General features: G+C 33.2%; 1 protein-coding gene across 5 annotated transcripts in view; it reads right to left on the bottom strand.

The window, feature by feature from the left end:
• The window catches only part of FANCM (FA complementation group M), a 765,839-nt gene that overhangs the window by 82,896 nt on the left and 664,841 nt on the right, over nucleotides 1-18,102 (bottom strand). The window lies entirely within an intron of this gene.

Raw genomic sequence — 18,102 nt, 5'->3', positions numbered from 1 at the left:
CTTGGGTATCCGTATGAATTCTGGGAGCAGCTGACAGAGGATTGTGGTAGGCTTCTTGTCCTAGTGGAAACTTATAAAAGGATGATCACTGGGACTAATGACAGTCATCACCACCACAGCTGCTGTCAGGATTATAACTGACATCATCTCTGGCTTCTGTCATTCATTGGAGAGTCTTCCCTCCCTAAGCTAGCACTTCTGCTGGTCTCGGTACTTAAAGGGAAGTATGACATAGCCCCTCATCCCTGAGGGGTCTGAGCCTTGGACACTATATCCTCAGGTTGTGGCTGCTCCACCCCATTCAGTTACCATTAAAACTGTAAAAGGGATTATCAAGAAATGCCCAGTTGGATGAACATATTCTTCCTTGCCCCTGTGTGTAACAGCAGCCCTACCACCCTCTGATAACACAGGTCAATTGCCCTGCAGAATGATGAATCCTCTTCACATCTGCCAGGCCCTGAGCATGGGAAGCCCAAAGTTCCAAGCAGATAGATGCCCTAGTTTATAGATCAGTGAAGCTCTTTGTGTCCCTGGTGAACCTGTTGTGCACCATGGAGAAACAGGACTTCTAAACCCTCAGAATTCAGGGCACACTTGACAAGAGTATGTATGTATTCTGCTATTGATGGTAGATTTTTGATATCTATATTCATTTATTTTGTCCTGAAAGTAAACATGAGGTTTCTGGATCAAAGACTATTAACACAACAGTAGGCACATTTGTTCCCCATGACTCATTTTCCCCTTCCAGGTGATGCAATGAGACCCAGATGGTTAGGTCTCCAAGTGCACAAAGGAAGTTTCTTGCCCCAAAGGAGAGAAACCCCAAAACTGTAATTCTGGGAGCATACATGGGTTACATACTGCCCAGCTGCCACTCTCTTCTCCAGAGAGAGGGAAATAAACTTATCTTCCTGAGGTAAACAAATCTTCTCTGGGAAGTGAAGAGAAAGCTTCTTAATTTTTAATCCTTTGGAATGTAAATGGATGACTGGCATCAGAATTTATCTGCCTTTGAAATATAAATACATATCTCTGGGAGAGAAATTTCTTCATCTCTCCAGAGGTCTCTGTCTATTCAGTCCTCTACATTCTAGACTTGTCCTTCAACTGAGATTCAGGCACAGAAAAAATGGGAAATGAGAAGTACAAAATTTAGAGCAGAGTTTGCCTTTGGAGAGAGGAGATAAAGGTATGAGGGGATGCACAGAGGGCTTCAAAATATCTGTAACATCCTTTTTCTTTACCTGGGCATGTGAGATTCATCTTGCTTTTCATAGTTTCTGTATTGTTTGTAATGTATTACTGTGTATATATAAAACATTGTAAAATATGTGGTCAATTTTAATTCTAACAGAATATCAGCACTAGTTTTCTGTGCCTCATGTTGTTTTCACTTACACTACCAGCAGAAATCCAGGCTCACTCACAGCTTGTGCCACACTGCTTTATCTATCTCCTAACCCGACATAAATCTGACAGTTCTTCAGCATCCCAGTGTTTTCCAGATTCCTCTGCAATGCAGGTTCAGTTCTCTCCCTTCTGTCATCATCATCACTCTCTACGTTGATGTCTTTTAACTCAGGAGTCCACAAACTATAGCCCACACGTCAAAACCCTGCCTGACGCCTGTTTTTAATAAATAAAGCTTTATTGAATCATTCATTCAATTGCATAAGCTCTATGGCTGCCTTCCCACTACAAGGGCAGAGCTGAGTAGTTGTAACAGAGACCACAGCACCTGTACAGAAGAAGTTTGCCAATTCCTGCCACAGCTGAATCCCAGCTCTTCCCTGAGGTCACTCCACCTAGCCCTCTCAAGACAAGGCTACGGGTTTTTTTGTTTTTTGGCTTTTGTTTCCCTTCACATGTACCTTACCACTAGAAGACAAGGGGTGTTGCTGACACTTCTAAACCATGCTTCCTCCTTCTGCTTTTTAAAAACACAAAATATTTGACACTCACACCATTGCCCAGTTACTTACTTAAACAGCCATAACCATTAAAGACTTCTCAGCACACTTCCTTACTCACAGATGAATCTAGCACCTGGATTACTGCCAGCCAGCCCCATTGTGGTTGTAAATTTCACTATGCCATTATCAACAATCTCACTAACCACCTTATATTCAGCAACCCTCCCTTTGACCAGCCTACCCTGTTCTTTCCTCTAATTTATTCTACAGCCCACACTTTAGTAATATTTCAACTTTAACTATACAACCAATCCACTATTTCATTCTTCAGTACCACCCCAACTGTCTTTGAGGTCTAGTTTCCCTTCCTAGGTAACCAAATGCAGTGTTTCTCAAACTTTAGGGTGTATATCAATCCCCTAAAGATCTTATTAAATAAGTGCAGATTATGATTTAGTAGGCCTGGGGTCGGATTTGAGTTTTCAAAGTACCAAGACTTTCTATAAAGCAAATTAATTAAGACAGTGAGATTTTATTGCAGCATAGAAATCAGACCAGTTAAACAGAATAGAGGTCCCAGAAACAGACATAATGTCCAAAGTGCAACATGGAAATTTGATATATGATAGAGGTGACACTAAAGGACAGTGGGAAGCATGGTTGTTTGAATCAGTAGTGTAAAGAAAATAGTGTATCAACTGGGGGGAAAATTCTACATGCCAAATATCTCTCCAAAAAAAAACAAAAACAAAAACAAAACAGTCATCGCCATATATCTTGTTCCAAAGAGATCTTAATTTTTTTTAGATTTTTAAGTCATGCTATGGATAATTTATAGAACTAAGAATAAAGAGATATTTAGAGACTATTATACTGGAAGTTTTAATGAGAATTTTAAACATGGCTAGCCCAAATTTTATTACGTATCTTCCTAGTTTTGAAGATATATAGCTACAATGGACAATATCTTCTGAATAAAACTTCTCATTATTGTCATGTATGAAAGACAACATACTTGGCTTGTAAATATTGGTTCCAGATTTCAAATACATCTCTAATAACTTCAAGTTCATCATTACTTCTGGTTCTTCTTTTAGCACTTATAGAGTCAATACACAATGAAAAAGTTTTTTTAAACTTTGACAGCTCACAGCGTTTTTCTTTTGCACCAAAATTGAGATGTATTCTCATTTTTACATTTATAAAAACAAACTAGATTGATGAAACCAATAGACTTTGTTTCAAGTCTACACCATCTATTTCTTTTCAATGTCTTTTTCCAGTATCTGCTCTGAGCATCTGTCCACTTATGAGCACATCAAGAACATTTTGGTGAATAAACATAATAAAAGGTAAAAGAATACTGTGACAAATCCTTTCTGAAAAAGTCCAGATTCTTTTTCTTAACTGAAGTATAGTTGAATACAATATTAGCTATAGGTGTACAACATACTGATTTCACATTTGTATAAATTGCAAATTGACCGTCATGATGACTAGTAACCATCTGTCACTACGCAAAGTTATTGCAATATTATTGACTACATTCCTTATGCTGTAATTACACCTCCAAGACTTATTTATTTTATAACTGGAAGTTTGTACCTTTTCACCCCCTTCATCTATTTTGCCCAACAGTCCCACTCCCCCTTCTCCCCTCTGGCAGTCAACAGTTTGTTCTCTGTATCTATAAGTGTTTCTGTTTTGTTTTGTTTGTTCTTTGTTCATTTTTAAAAATTCTACATATAAATGAAATCATATAGTATTTGCCTTTCCTTGTCTGACTTACTTCACTCAGCATAATACCTTCTATGTCCATCCTAAAAATGTCCAGATTCTTGCTGCAAAATTTTGTGATGACATCATTCCAATTGAATGACTGACTGAATGAGAATGTTATATTTTTTTATCCTTAGAAATGTACTGCTCACTTGTTGATTCTTAAATTTGAGAGAGTTCATCTAGGATATCATAATCTGAAGACTCATAGCTGAGATTGTGATTACACGATCTATTTCATTATCATTATTAAGAGTCCAGAGTTCACTGTGGTGCTGGGTCATTTTCTGATTTATCTCCTGATTCATCAAATATTTTTGAAAACTCTTCTTTCATAAATTTTCTTCTCTTTGCCATTATAATCAGAAAATTCTCAACTATATTCAAGAAAAGTAAGTCAGTACTACAGAGATGATGTTTCCGATCATCTTTTATACTTTTTTTTTAAAGGTAATTTAGGTTTATTTATTTTTTAAACAGAGGTTCTGGGATTTGAATCCAGGACCTCATGTATGCTAGGCATGAATTCTACCACTGAGCTGTACCCTCTCCCTTTTATACTTTTTTGAGAGGTGGTTATAATATTTTGGACAAGGCAATAAGAAAATGAAGAATGATTCAATGGTGAAAGCTTGTTTGTTTGTTTGTTTTATTTTAGCATGAGCCTTGTGGGAAAATCCATTATTCTTCTACTTTCTTTTTATTTCAGGCTTTTTTTTAAAGCATAGTTGGTAATAATTGATGAGTAATGATGAAATAATTTCCACTATGATAAAAGAGCCAGGTGTTTCAAGATAAAGAAAAATAAGATCACTGAGATCCTGTTATGTAACTTCAATCTACAAAAGTTCAGTATATATATATATATATATATGTATATATGTGTGTGTGTATATATATATATTCAATATATAACTGCAAATAGAATGAGTTTTGTTTATTAAAAATAAATATTTTTTTTTCCTTGGAAGACTTTTAGTAAAGAATGAAGCTCCTAAAGTATCAATCCTAATACATAGTTAGAGGCACTCAAAAAACGAAACTCAAAAACTAGAGTGGGTTCAATAAATGTTAACGTTGTCCCAAAAGTTAATTTCAACTCCAACCTTAAATTAGGTGAATTAAAAACCTAAAAGTGAAAGTCAAAGCTCTGATACTTTTAAAAGGTACTCGATAAGACTGTCTTCACGAACTAATTTGGCTAGGATGTGTCCTGGGCTTTGAAGTTTTAAAAGGTCCCCAGCTGAATCTAATGTGCAGAGAAGCCTGAGAAGCAGTGAGTCCATGGAATTTTTTATTGATATATTTTATGAAGATCAAAGTTTAGATTTGTTAGTTTTTTGCTTTGAAGTGGATCTGATCTTTTATTTTTTTTTGTTTTCATTCCGCAATTATTTAAGTGAATAAAAGATATACCAAATAAGCCATCCTAAGGAGGCTTACATTGCTGTATGTCTTTAATTTGCTCTAATATTGCTGTATGTCTCTCTCTCTCTCTTTCTCTCTATCTATCTGATGCAGATGCACATTCTGTACATATTAAGAAGATGCAAGACTGGGATTTCAAAATTGTAAAATAGATAAACAAGATTACACTGTATAACACAGGGAAATATACACAAAATGTTATGATAACTCACAGAGAAAAAAATGTGACAATGAGTGTGTATATGTCCATGAATGACTGAAAAATTGTGCTGAACACTGGAATTTGACACAACATTGTAAAATGATTATAAATCAATAAAAAATGTTTAAAAAAAAGAAGATGCATACAAACATATTTACATTATATAGTCATCTTTGGGAAATAAGTGTCAGTATAGAATTGATAATGTATCACCTTTGAAATCACTTTGAAAAGCTAGTAAATTTGTACATTTGGCATGGTACGTTTGGCATTTTTGTAGTGATGATACTTCAACTCGTAAGTAGCCACTTTTAAAAAAGTATCTGGGTACCTGAGAAAGGAGAAAGATTTTTCTCTTTTAAGGTTCAGCAAAGTATATTTAGTTATGCTATGTTTAAATTTTCATCACTGCATTTCCATCAGACAATAGTATTACTGTGATTGAAAGATGAGTCAGAGAGAGAAAATGAAAACTGAAACAGGAAATATTTCTAAGTTAGAGGTTTGGTTGTCTTGTTTTCCTTAGACTGATTAGACACAACCATTTGAAATGTTCCCCTCTGCTGCAATAAAAAAGCAAATTTTTGTCACCAGAATCAATCAATCAGAGGTGAAAAACAGGCCAAATCTACAACAGCAGAACATGAAACGAAAACAGTTTATGGTTTTAGAGAGACCTATGACCAACTGAGATCCAAAAATTATTGCCAACCAAAAGAATTAGGGTCTGTTAATAGGGAAGCTAGACTTCCATATGTATCTTATATAGGACCACATGCCCACATTGCCCTATATATATTTTCATGAACTATACTGCATAAGAAATTGGGGTACCATGGAAACTGCTATATTATTGTGTATCTATCATTTCTATCTCTTTTGTGGAATATCAAGTCTTTAATATATAGATATCAACAGGACAACAAAGACAACTTCATTTTATCCTTCCAAGAGGTCCTTAAATTTTACAAACAATAACCAGCAACCAATCAACAAACAAGCAAACAAACAATGTTCATCAATGACTGGGCTTATGGCACATTAAGGAATGTATTTGCTGATGTGAATAAGTTAGATCTCATGGGAGACAATGAGCAGAATAAAAAAAAAAAAGCATTATGAGGAAGCAATCTAGCAACAAACCACCAGAGAGCAAGAGGTGAGGAAGAGAAGGGTGTTTGGTATGTAATATTGAGGCTGTATTGAAAGTCTCTCTAACCATTTCCCATTTGGTGGTGTGATTTACTCTGGGGGGAGAAAAAGGCATATGTATAAATTTAAGAAGCTGAATTACTTAAATTTTATAACACCTTAGATCCCTAAACATCTCTAATTAAACAACACAGAAGGTGAATGCAAAATTACTCCCTCTCCCACCTGCCAAAGCCATCAGAGAGCTATGCAAGTTGAATATTTCCATGAGCAGCTGAAGAGATTAGCAGGATGTAGAGCTTCACTGGTTTATCTCCAGCTCATAAACCATGGAATGTCAAGCCCCAAGCTATATCAATTTATTAGCTGAATATTTAAAAAATTTGTACATATAACTTTATATCTTATTTTCATAAAAATTTAAAATTTCCATTAAAATATTTGGCATGTTTTTTCCTCAATTCCAAGCTTGCTTGCTCTCTTTTTTTTTTTTGTGGTATGTTTTATCTCCTATGATCAAATTTTCCAGAGATTTGCTGGCTTTATTCTGCTATTCATTCAATAGACTATCGGTCATTCATCTATTCTTTTTTTTTCTTCTCTCATCAATGTGTGATTTTATATTTTATCCAATCTTAAGTTTTTATAAGGGTTAGTCCTTTAAACCTTTGAAGGTTTATTCAAGGTACATTTAAATAGATATAAGTAAAATTTATATACATTATTTTTAAATTTTAAGTAAAGGTAGATTACATGATGAAAGAGAACAGAAAGGACTGTCATAAGTGCTACCTACCCCCTGGCTGTATGAGTCAATTCTTTAGTTTTTTTTTCATTTTCACGTCATTATAAGCGTGGTTTCATTATCCAGGCAATCTATTTCAATACTTGTCAATAATACAGTAGATATTAACAACTACTTAACAACCTTAAATTCAATTGTTTTCTTCCAATACTTGAAAACTATGTGAGGCATCAGTGGTAAATTTATGCAAGAACCATAAGCTCTTTAAACATCATCTCTAATAGATGCCAGATAACATTCAGTTTAAATATGTTAAAATGTATTATCATTTATTATACTCCCCATCAAGATTCATCCAGAGAGATGTTTTTAAGATATCACTGGAATTGATTAATAAAAACCCATCCATTGGGTTTGCTCCACCCATGAGCAGAGAATTTATTTGTGTTTGAGTGGACACATAATAGACAGTCTACTCCACCATAAGGTGAAGTAAGTCTTAATGACTTTTTTTTTTTTTGCCTTGACCTTTTCTGAGTATGGAGCCAGTGAAACTTTACCATGTACTGCTGCACCCTACCAGTGATTCATCTTTCACTACTTCAGGTAGAGAGAAGACAGACATTATAACAGAAGTATGTTTATATGAGTGGTATACAAAGATGGTATAGTTTCAGATGGACCCAGAGGATCAATGTCACTAATTTTTTATAGTACTATAGTACTAGTAACATGAATTATTAAAATATTTAAGATATGTAAAGAAATAAGGATATGTTAATGCTAAGATAGGATAAAAATAAACTTCCTTTTTAAAAGTGAGTATCTGGTTCTTTAGAAACATCTAATATTGTACCTTTAATACTAATATCCTAGAAAACTTAATTTATAATAATTAGTAGCAAGATTATTAAATATAATCATGTATCATGGTTAACATAGTTTTTTGAAGACACAGTCTCTGAATACAAAGGGTTTAATTACACTCATTCATTGATATTGTATCATCTTGCCTTAAGTTCATTTAAAAAGAGGGTAAATGTCTTCTGAGAAGTCTTATAAAATATTCTTGATATGAAATAAAATATAAAAAGAATGTTTTTGAAAGTTGAAAGAAGCTAATTACTGGTCCCTTGGAAGTATTTCTGAAAATAGCTTTTAAAGCTTGCCAGATAAGTAGCAGCTTGCCCAAACAGGGAATACAGAAATTATTCATAAAGTGGCATTTTACATCTAGGAATCTTTCCTGGAAATTAAAAGCTGTTTGGAGAGATTAAAAGGCTTTGGGGAAATGGGCAATAAATTATAAACATCTTCCTAGATTATGGGACAAGATGTAATGTCATTTACAATTTTGAATGAGGAAATTGTTTTGGAAAGGGGTTGAAAAAGACTAGGTATATTACATAGAGTTATACTTCAGTTTCTATAGGAAATAGGTACTTATATTTAATAAGATATTATATTTAAATTTGTTGTAATATATTCATTTATAATTATACAGTTGTACTTGTATTTGTTTCTGTTTCTGTTATATTCACATTTAGGGTAAAATCATTTCACATAGAAAAATAAAACATGATGAAATTGTAGGTCAGAAATTATAACTAATTCCTGAAAGAAATGATATCAGATTGACAAGAGTAGAAGAAACATATAGAAAAATATATAGAAGGGGGCAATGTAGGAATAAGATTGTAGCAGGGGTTTCCCACCCCCAACCCCTGGAGAAAACTTATAAATCTTGGACATAATGCAAAAGGCAGCTCCTTAAAGACCCTGGAAAGTGAATACAAGCAGGTGAGTCTGGTGTGACGTCCATTCTTGGAGGAAGGAACAGTATAATATTAGTTTTCATTTTATGTGGTGTTTAGTCTGGGAAATCGTAACAGGACATAATTAGCTTTAGAATATTATAAATAGATTTTGTTTCTTTTTGGAACAAATTTTCAATTTGTAGGAGGAAAGACAACAAAAACTGTCAACTTTAAAGTACTGGGATAAAACAACTGCAGTAGGGAGAAAGAAACAGAGAACCCGTGACAGCTGAGGTGCCGGAAAGTATCCTGTGCCTAAAATGACAGTTGAAGGAAGGTCAAGAGCAACTGGAAAGGCCTTAATCCAATTATTCAGGGACTAGAGACTGCCAGGATTGAGGCTTAATCAAACTATCAATGCTATTTACAACCAGGCTAACAAGTTAAGTTACGCCTCCTGGAACAGCAGCAAGAGGCAAATTTCACAGAGGACTTAGTGCAAAGGGAATACTGAAAGCAGAGGTAGGGCTGACTCTAAGAAATGGTAGTCTCCACCCTAAACAACCCTCAAGCAAACTGGGCCCCACCATAAACCAAAGTCCCTCCTCCATTGCTGGAGGAACTTGAAGCCTGTGGGTGACTGCAGTGACAACAAAACTCAAACCCTATCCAAGCCCTGACTACAATACATCAAACACTTATACTAAGGTGGAGCAAGGAGAAAGGTACACCCACCTCATTGTAACTAGTAAAAACATCTTTCAAAAAACAAAGGATAAAAAAAGACGTTTTCAGACAAACAAAAATGTAAAGAATTTATTTCCAGCACATCTACACTAAAAGAAATGTTAAAGTAAGCTTTTCAGGCAGAAGGACTATGACACCAGACAGCAATATGTGGACCTGCTCAGCAGTATGAGGAGTAGTGGAATAAATAAAAATAAAATCAATTCTACTATATTTTTTCTTATTCTTAATTGTGCTAAAATATAACTGACTGTGTAATTAAAAAATAGCATAAAAGAGTTGTATGTCTCTAATATATGTACGAATAATATGTATACCAACCATATTGCAAAGGATGGGAGGGAGGAATTAGGAATACGCTATTGTAAATTCCTTACACTACATGAGAAGTAGTATGTTATTTGAGGATAGAATGAATAATCAAAGATGCATATTGTAGACCATAGGGCAACCACTTAAATTTTTTTATCTACTAACCTGACCTAGTTGTCATCGAAAGAACATTACAAACAGCAACAGCAGATACACATGAAACAGTTACCAAAACAGTTTATATTCTATAAACAAATCTTAACAAATTTAAAAGAATACAAAGTGTGCTTTTAATAATGTAATTAGGTTAGGTATTAATTATAAAAAGCTATTTGGAAAATTGCATGAATACTTGAAAGTTGAACAATGAACTTCTAAATAACCCATGCATCAAAGAGGAAATATTAAAATTAAACTCTTAACTGAGTGAAAATGGTAATACAACATATCAAATTTTCTGGGCTGCAGCTAAAGTAATGCTTAGAGGAAACTGTTTACGATCATGTGCCTATACTAGAAAAGAAAAGAGTCAAATAGTAATTAATGCTTTCACAATAAGAAATTAGATTAACCAAAGCAAACTGAACCAAAATCAAGCAAAAAGGTCAACAGTAATAAAAATAAGAGCAGAAATCAAGGCAATATGGTATTATTCAAATGATAAACACATCAGTCAATGGAGAGCCCAGAACAGACCTACACTGTCAATTGATTTCTTTTTTTTTTCAGTGTAAAGGGAAGTCAATGGATAAAGAATGGTCTTTTCAAGAAATACTGCTTGAAAATGTGGACATCCATATGCATAATCATGAACCTCAATTCATATCTTACACCTTACAAAAAGTTAACTTAAAATGTGTTGTACCCTTAAATGTAAATCGTAAAATTATCAATCATCTAGAAAATAAATTATAATAGAAAAGCTTTGTGACCTTGGGTTAGGAAGTAAAGAGTTTTTAAATACAATACTGAAAGCACAACTCATAAAAGAAAATATAAATTGTACTTTCTGCCTGTGAAAGATATTGTTAAAAGAATGAAAAAAAAAGTACAGACTGGACAAAAATATTTATAAAACACATACACCTCTGACATATGACTTGCATACAGAAAGTATAAGAAATAAATTTTAAATAGCAAAAAAAAATACCCTTAAACTGGAACTTTATCAGAAGAGATATGTGTACCTTTTTGCTCACAAGTAAGACTTTGTTACATTAGAAAGATTTTGAGAAATTCTTCAGGCCAGAGGTGTTCATGATGTGGGAAGACTGACTATCAGGATTAGTAGCAGTCCACTGTTTCCATAAATGAAGCTAGTAGGGCCTAGGATGATGGGAAGCATTGGCATTGTTCAGTAATAATCATTCTGAGGATCTGTTAGATAATAGAACAGCTCTGGAGGTTCCCAGTACACATAGCTGTGGTGTCTCCATGTAGAAAGAGCAGACCAGATTCTGAGAGAACAGCAATGAGCAGAAGGATGAGAGGCAACAGTTCTCTGATCAGCTCCGTCTCTTCTGGCAAAAATTCTGGTAATAAGATTGTCCCCAATCCAGGATTGTCTAGCAATTCCAAGATCAAATAATCCAGAAGTCCCCTGTTAGTGAAATGGTTGCCAGAGCTGATCTGAAAACCTCATTATGAAATTGTTTTATAATCTTTCCTTATTTATACCTATCTCACAGAAAACATGTAAGTGCCTGCAAACTAGTCTCACTTAAATCATTTCCATTTATTTGGCAATATTAACTATTACCTACTATACAGCAGGCAGAACATTCTAAAATCACTAGTTCCAAGGAAGAGAAATAGGCCATTAATGACACTCAGATTTGAATCAATCTTAAAGTTCATTAGTGTGCAAAATTGAGTAAGTCCTGTGTTTGGTAATGGCTTTGTAATTAGTACAAGTTAATGTGTCATGGGGTTGGTTGTGAGTTAGGGCCCTTGGGACCTAGGGGTATGCTTTTTAAGCTTTAGTGTGCATGAAATTCATTCATATCTTGTTAATGTGCAGATTCTGTTGCAGTAGTTCTGAGGCAGGGCCCAAGATTTTGCATTTCTAACAAGACGATGCAGATACTGCTGGTCTGTGGAACACACTTGGAGTGGTAAGATCTGGAATACTGAGTGCTTCTCAAAACTAAGTAAGCCTCAGGATAGCTTTATGTATTCCTACATTTCACCAAAGAATGTGCTGCTACAGGAGGTCTAAGGGCAAAATCAGGCTGCAATAAATGCAAAAAACATTTGTAGCTTTAAACACACAGTTTCAATCTCAAGATTCCTACTTTGAATCATCACATTAAAAAATCTTTAATTCTAATCTAGAAAATTTACTTCAGCAAGTACTAATATGAATAAATTTAAGCAACTTCCTTTAAAAACTGTGGAAATCAACATGATACACAAGAAAACCCATACTGAAGTTCAGATAAATGATATATTTGAAAATTCATTTAGGAACAATGTTAAATTGGAAGAGGATGTTATTAAACTCCCCATCATTTTACCTTAGCAAGTAACATAATATTTTAAAGACTATCCTCTACTTATCAAAAAATTATTAAATTTTAGGTGAATCAGGTATTATAAATGAATCTCTCCTCAATTTATGGCCAGCTCTGAGTCAGGAAATGAAGTTATTTTTTCAAGGATAATTTATTCATTGATTTTATTTGTATTCTTTCTACTTCAGAATGTAAAATAGCAACTCATTATAACTGAGATTAGAAATGCTATTTCTTTAGCATAATGCTCACTCAGGCAATGAAAGAAAAACAAGAGTTGCCTAGTCCTATTTCATTTGTTTCTTCTGCTCATAGTGACACCTTGTAGTTTTCTAAACTATAATTGGAACAGAATTTAATTTTTCATTTTAAATAATCTTTCTTCTTTTCCTAAACTGTTTATTTCTTAAACTATTTATACTTTAGCTTTAAAAATCAATCTTTCTCAACACCTTACTATTTAATTTTACTTTATATATGTAGATGTATATACATACACACACCTAGGATTTTTAAAATAAATTAGCTTTATTTAAAGAGACAGGTATATACTCAAAGAAGAAAAAAATAAGTAGAAATAAGTTCTCCTTATTAAGTTTTTTCTTCACTACACAGGTTTCTTTGTGAAGGTCCCTTGTTCATTAACGGCATATATACTCTTAGTATGCATATGCAGAGCCAGTGAATCCACTATGTGAGCTTCCTAAAAGCATGACTCTAAAACAAGATATCTCTTAGCTTGTTTAACAACATTGTTATCTTAAATCTCGAATTTAGTCCTTAAATACGTAAGCATTATACTTAAATGCATTCACCATTACCTATTATGTTAGTTACTTTTATATTAAAGCTAAAACATTATAAAATATAAAGGTGTGAAATAAAATTCATATTTTGCAGCAAGACAAGAATGATTTAAACATAAAAAAGTTTTTCATCCCTTTGACCTCCTCTCTCCCTACACTGTGCACTGTGTTTCTGCATTATGAATGGATCAGACCTCCCGATCGGCAGAAATACCTACTCAACCATAAAGAGCAACAATCTCCTAGCACCAGTAAGACAACTCCTTAAAGGATAACATTCTATCTTGATCTTGTAAGGGGACACACGACATACTACTTTAAACTTGCAGATCTGGATCGTGTAAACTGTCAATAAAATGTCATTTAATGTAGAGTTCTCTGTCTCAAAAAACTTATATAACTGTGCTTTGACTTCTAACAGGCAAAATAGTTCTCAGAGATTTCTGAGATGCTGTTCCCAAGTTATAATCCTTAATTTGGCTCAAATAAAAATTTCCATTGCTTTCTTAGATTGGTTTTTACTGACAAAGGAAACAATGAAACTTATTATATAATACTAATAATATATAAATTATAAATATATAATATATTATGAATTATATAGATTATATAATTAACTACTACATAATGTTATATAATTAAATATTCAATCTCATATAATTTGAAATATAATATCTGAATATTTAATTTGTGGTACTTAAATATAGCATTACTACTTCAGGAGTCAATTCAAGATGCAGATCATTTACAAATATATTAGACTGTAAAGACTATAAAACTATGTAAAATAAAATGGATAAATGAGAAGGTCCACTTTTTTTTTGACTTATGCTAAGCATGCTCCAACATTTGGAGATGTTTGTTTAGATTACATTGAATACAGGATAGTCATTATTTCATCTGCGTATTCTTTTCATTGCAGATTTTATAGCATTGCATATATAGCCTGAGTACCTTTACAAAATTACTCTATCAACAAAATTGTTCTTAGGTAAAAATATACAAACCACTTTTATCCCTCAAGAATAGTGGTATTTTAATAAACTTTCTTTTCAAAAAATATTTTGCAATTTCTAAGCCTCTCTGAGTACTCTATTTTCAATCAGGTAAATGAAATTTACCCTTATTCTGAACTCAACTATTTACAAATAATGAAATAAAATTTCAATCTTGATTCATCTGAAAAATTATCATTTGCATGTATCTATTTTAGAGCATTCCAACATCCAGCTGATATAACTGAATGCCATATTCATTTCACCTGCAGTGTTCATTACATGTGACATTATACATTGTTAGCATCAAATAGATTATATAATAGTAATACTTTTTAAAAATTTAATAAATAGTTCCTAGCCTAAAAAGCTGGGCTAAATAATATTAGCAGTTGTTTTACTGCGGATCTCTCAGAACTGGAAATATGTTAATCTACATTATGACATCTCAAAAGGAAGATTTTCCAGTATTTCCCAAATATTTCTGATCATGAAGCTTATGGTTTTGTAGAATATGTCTCAAAACTATTGTGCTGTGGAACATAATTTTGGGGAGAGGGTGTAACAAAGTACTGTGCAAGAAATAATGGGAAAATATATAGATTTTAAAGTGGTAACTTAATAAAGACATTTAATTGAGTGCATACCCATTAAAAGGACAATGTAGCAGTTTTACAAAGCATATAAAATGTGATTAATAAAATAATCTATTTCCATAAAATTTGAGATTATAGAGTACCCACCTGATTATAACTTTTTTAGCACAATTTAAAAAATGTTTTGTGGTAGAGACATGTTAGTATAGCTATGACTGATCTAGGGTTCAGATCACTCCTAGAGGATTGTATGCAATCCCTGGTAATACATTTTAAGAGAGAGGCAAACTGTTACTTGTTGAGAATAGAGGAATTGAGATGGTAAGTGGGCTACACATTTGGTGATCAGAGGTACTGAGATTAATTAGTGAGTAAAGGAGAAAACAGAGTTTTTACTCTACAGTGTGTAAGCTAATTATTCAAAAGTATAAAAGACTTCTTGAAGAAGTATGGATTTCTCTGTTAATGATGGTACTAAAACACAGACAAATTTATTATTTTTTCTTAGACTCTGAAAGGGAATACAAAGTCAAATGAAATCTTGCAAAAATACATTTTAAGATTTAACATTCTATAGTCCAGCAAGAAAAAGCAAGCATTTTATTTTGTAATATGTGAACTGTTCTCATATTCTGATTAGAGAGAAATAAAATTAGTTCATAAACTAGCCAAATTTTTACCATTTTATCTTATTTAATCAATGTGTAAATCTGGAAGAGATAATAAATACCAAAATCCTAGTAAACCCAATGACTTTGGGCTCTTGCCCAGATGAATTTATTCCTTCCTCCTTTGATTCTATTTGACCTTTTATGAAAGAACAACCATCACCAGACTGTTAAGTTTGAAATTGCTATAAAAAGTGGTATAATTTTGAAACAATAGATGGATGGGGGAATATTATAATTATCTCAAATGACCAGGCTGAGATAGACATTTTAATAAGTGATGTTGGGACAACTGGGTAGCCACTTAGAAAAACATGGTATCTGACCTTACAGATCCTGTATGCTACTTTACACAATACAAATTCTACACAAATTCTACGGAAAAAAAAAAGTGACTTAATTCCTCTGTTACCTGACTGTATGGGAAAGCTTTCAGATTATAAAGCAAAGTGCAGAAGCAAGAAACGAATAAATTAACAAATGTGACTACAAATTAAACAGCATATACTTTTACACTGCTAAGAACATCTAAAGTCAAATATAAGTTAAAAATTGAGAGCAAATGTTTGTAAAATTTATCACAGAAAAAAGACAAAAATCCATTTATATAAAAATCAAGGCTATTTTTTTTAATTGAGAAAATAAGGACTCCAGCATCTAGTCAAAATGGAGTGAAAAAGATCCGAATATCCTTTCATTTGAAACAACTATGACAAAACATATCACACAGTGACACTCAAGTTATTGGACATCAGACAATGAAGGACAGTGGCCCAAGAAAGTCTGGAAACAACTGAAGGGAGTCCCATAATTGTCCCAGGTATGATCCTAGAGAAAGTTTCTGGGGAATAGTGAAGGAAAGAGAGCCGAAGCAAATAGTTGTCTCTCTGGCTGAAGAATGGAGTTGGGATCTAAGGAAGCCTAGACAGCTTCAAAGAGCAATTTCATAAGGCAGAGTACAAGAGGGGAGAGAGCTGCACAGAGAGGGAATGGCAGATATCTGAACAGGGTCCCCAACAATATTCACTTGAATACTCATTAGCTCATTTGTGTGAGTAAACTAAGGACTTTGAAAAAATCACCTAAAAAAGATTATAAGGAACAGGGAAGAGAATTCATACAGGGCTTAGAAAAATTCTTATTCTCACCAGCCTGAGTGGAAAAGAAAAACCTTGTAATTAATGAGGCAACAGCTAGAGTACTAAGAAGACTCTTGCCTCATAGTGGAGAAAGATTATCTCTTGTCTAAACACAGTTCTAGTTTCACCTAACAAAGAGTAAGACCCAAATGATCAAATTCTTTCCAAGTAATTTTAATTATGTTCCAGAAAAAAAGAAAGTCAAGGATATTCACAGGAAAACAAAATTGCCCTATATATAGGAAAATAAAATTCACAACGTCCAGAATCTTAAAAGAAAAAAACACCAGGAATGCAAAAAAGTACAACACAAAATACACAATGAAAATACATCACAAAATGAGGAGAAAAAAAACATTAAAACTGACCCAGAAAATGATCGAGTTAATACTCACTGAAATAGTCCTTATATATTCAAAAAGCTAGAGGAAAGACTGAACATGTTAAGGAGAGACATGGATGATGTAAAGTCTCAAAGCAAAAATCTTGAGATAGAAACAAAATGTTACAGATAAAAATGAGATTAATGATAGATTAGACAATACAGATGAGATTAGACAATTTAAAGATGTAGCAGTAGGAACACTCTAAAATGAAACACAGGAAAAAGAAAGAAGCCTGAAAACCATGGCCTCTGGGCCAAATCCAATGATGCCTACTTGTTTCCGTATTATTTATGGCTGTTTTACCACTGTAACAGTAGAGTTGAGCTGTCTGTGGCAAGGACCACAAGGCCCACAAAGGCAAAAATATTTACTGTCTGGTTCTTTACAGAAAAAGTTGCAAACCGTTGTTCTACCAATTCAATAAGACATACATGATAATGATAATAATAATGGATGGGATGATGATAGCAGTAGCAGCAGTAAAGTGTATTATTTGTTTAGGAAGAAATAAAATGTGTATTCACAGATAACATAATAATTTATATAGAAAGTTTCACTGAATCTACTAAGAAGCTACCAGAACTCATAAGCGAGTTCACCAAAATTATTGGAAAAAACATACAAAATTTAACTGGACATCTTATAATGGCAATGAACAATCAGAAATTAAAATTATAAGAACAATACCATGTACCTTGCATTAATAATATGAAATATTAAGGAATAACGCTTACAAAAATATGGTCAATAGCTATACACTGAAAACTACAAAACTGCTGAGAGGAATTAAAGAAGGTTTAATGGAAGGAACTAAACGGAAGGAGGGAATTGAGGGTCAGTGAGTTTCTGGAATAATGGGAATATTCTATTTCTTGATTGTAGTGTTGGTTGCATGACTGCATCAGAATTCATCACATTTGAACACTTAACAGGGTAAATTTTATTACATTTAAATTAT

This window comes from Vicugna pacos, chromosome 6 (genome assembly GCF_048564905.1).
Source record: "Vicugna pacos chromosome 6, VicPac4, whole genome shotgun sequence".
Taxonomy (NCBI): Eukaryota; Metazoa; Chordata; class Mammalia; order Artiodactyla; family Camelidae; genus Vicugna; species Vicugna pacos.
This window is presented reverse-complemented; position numbering and strand designations above follow the sequence as displayed.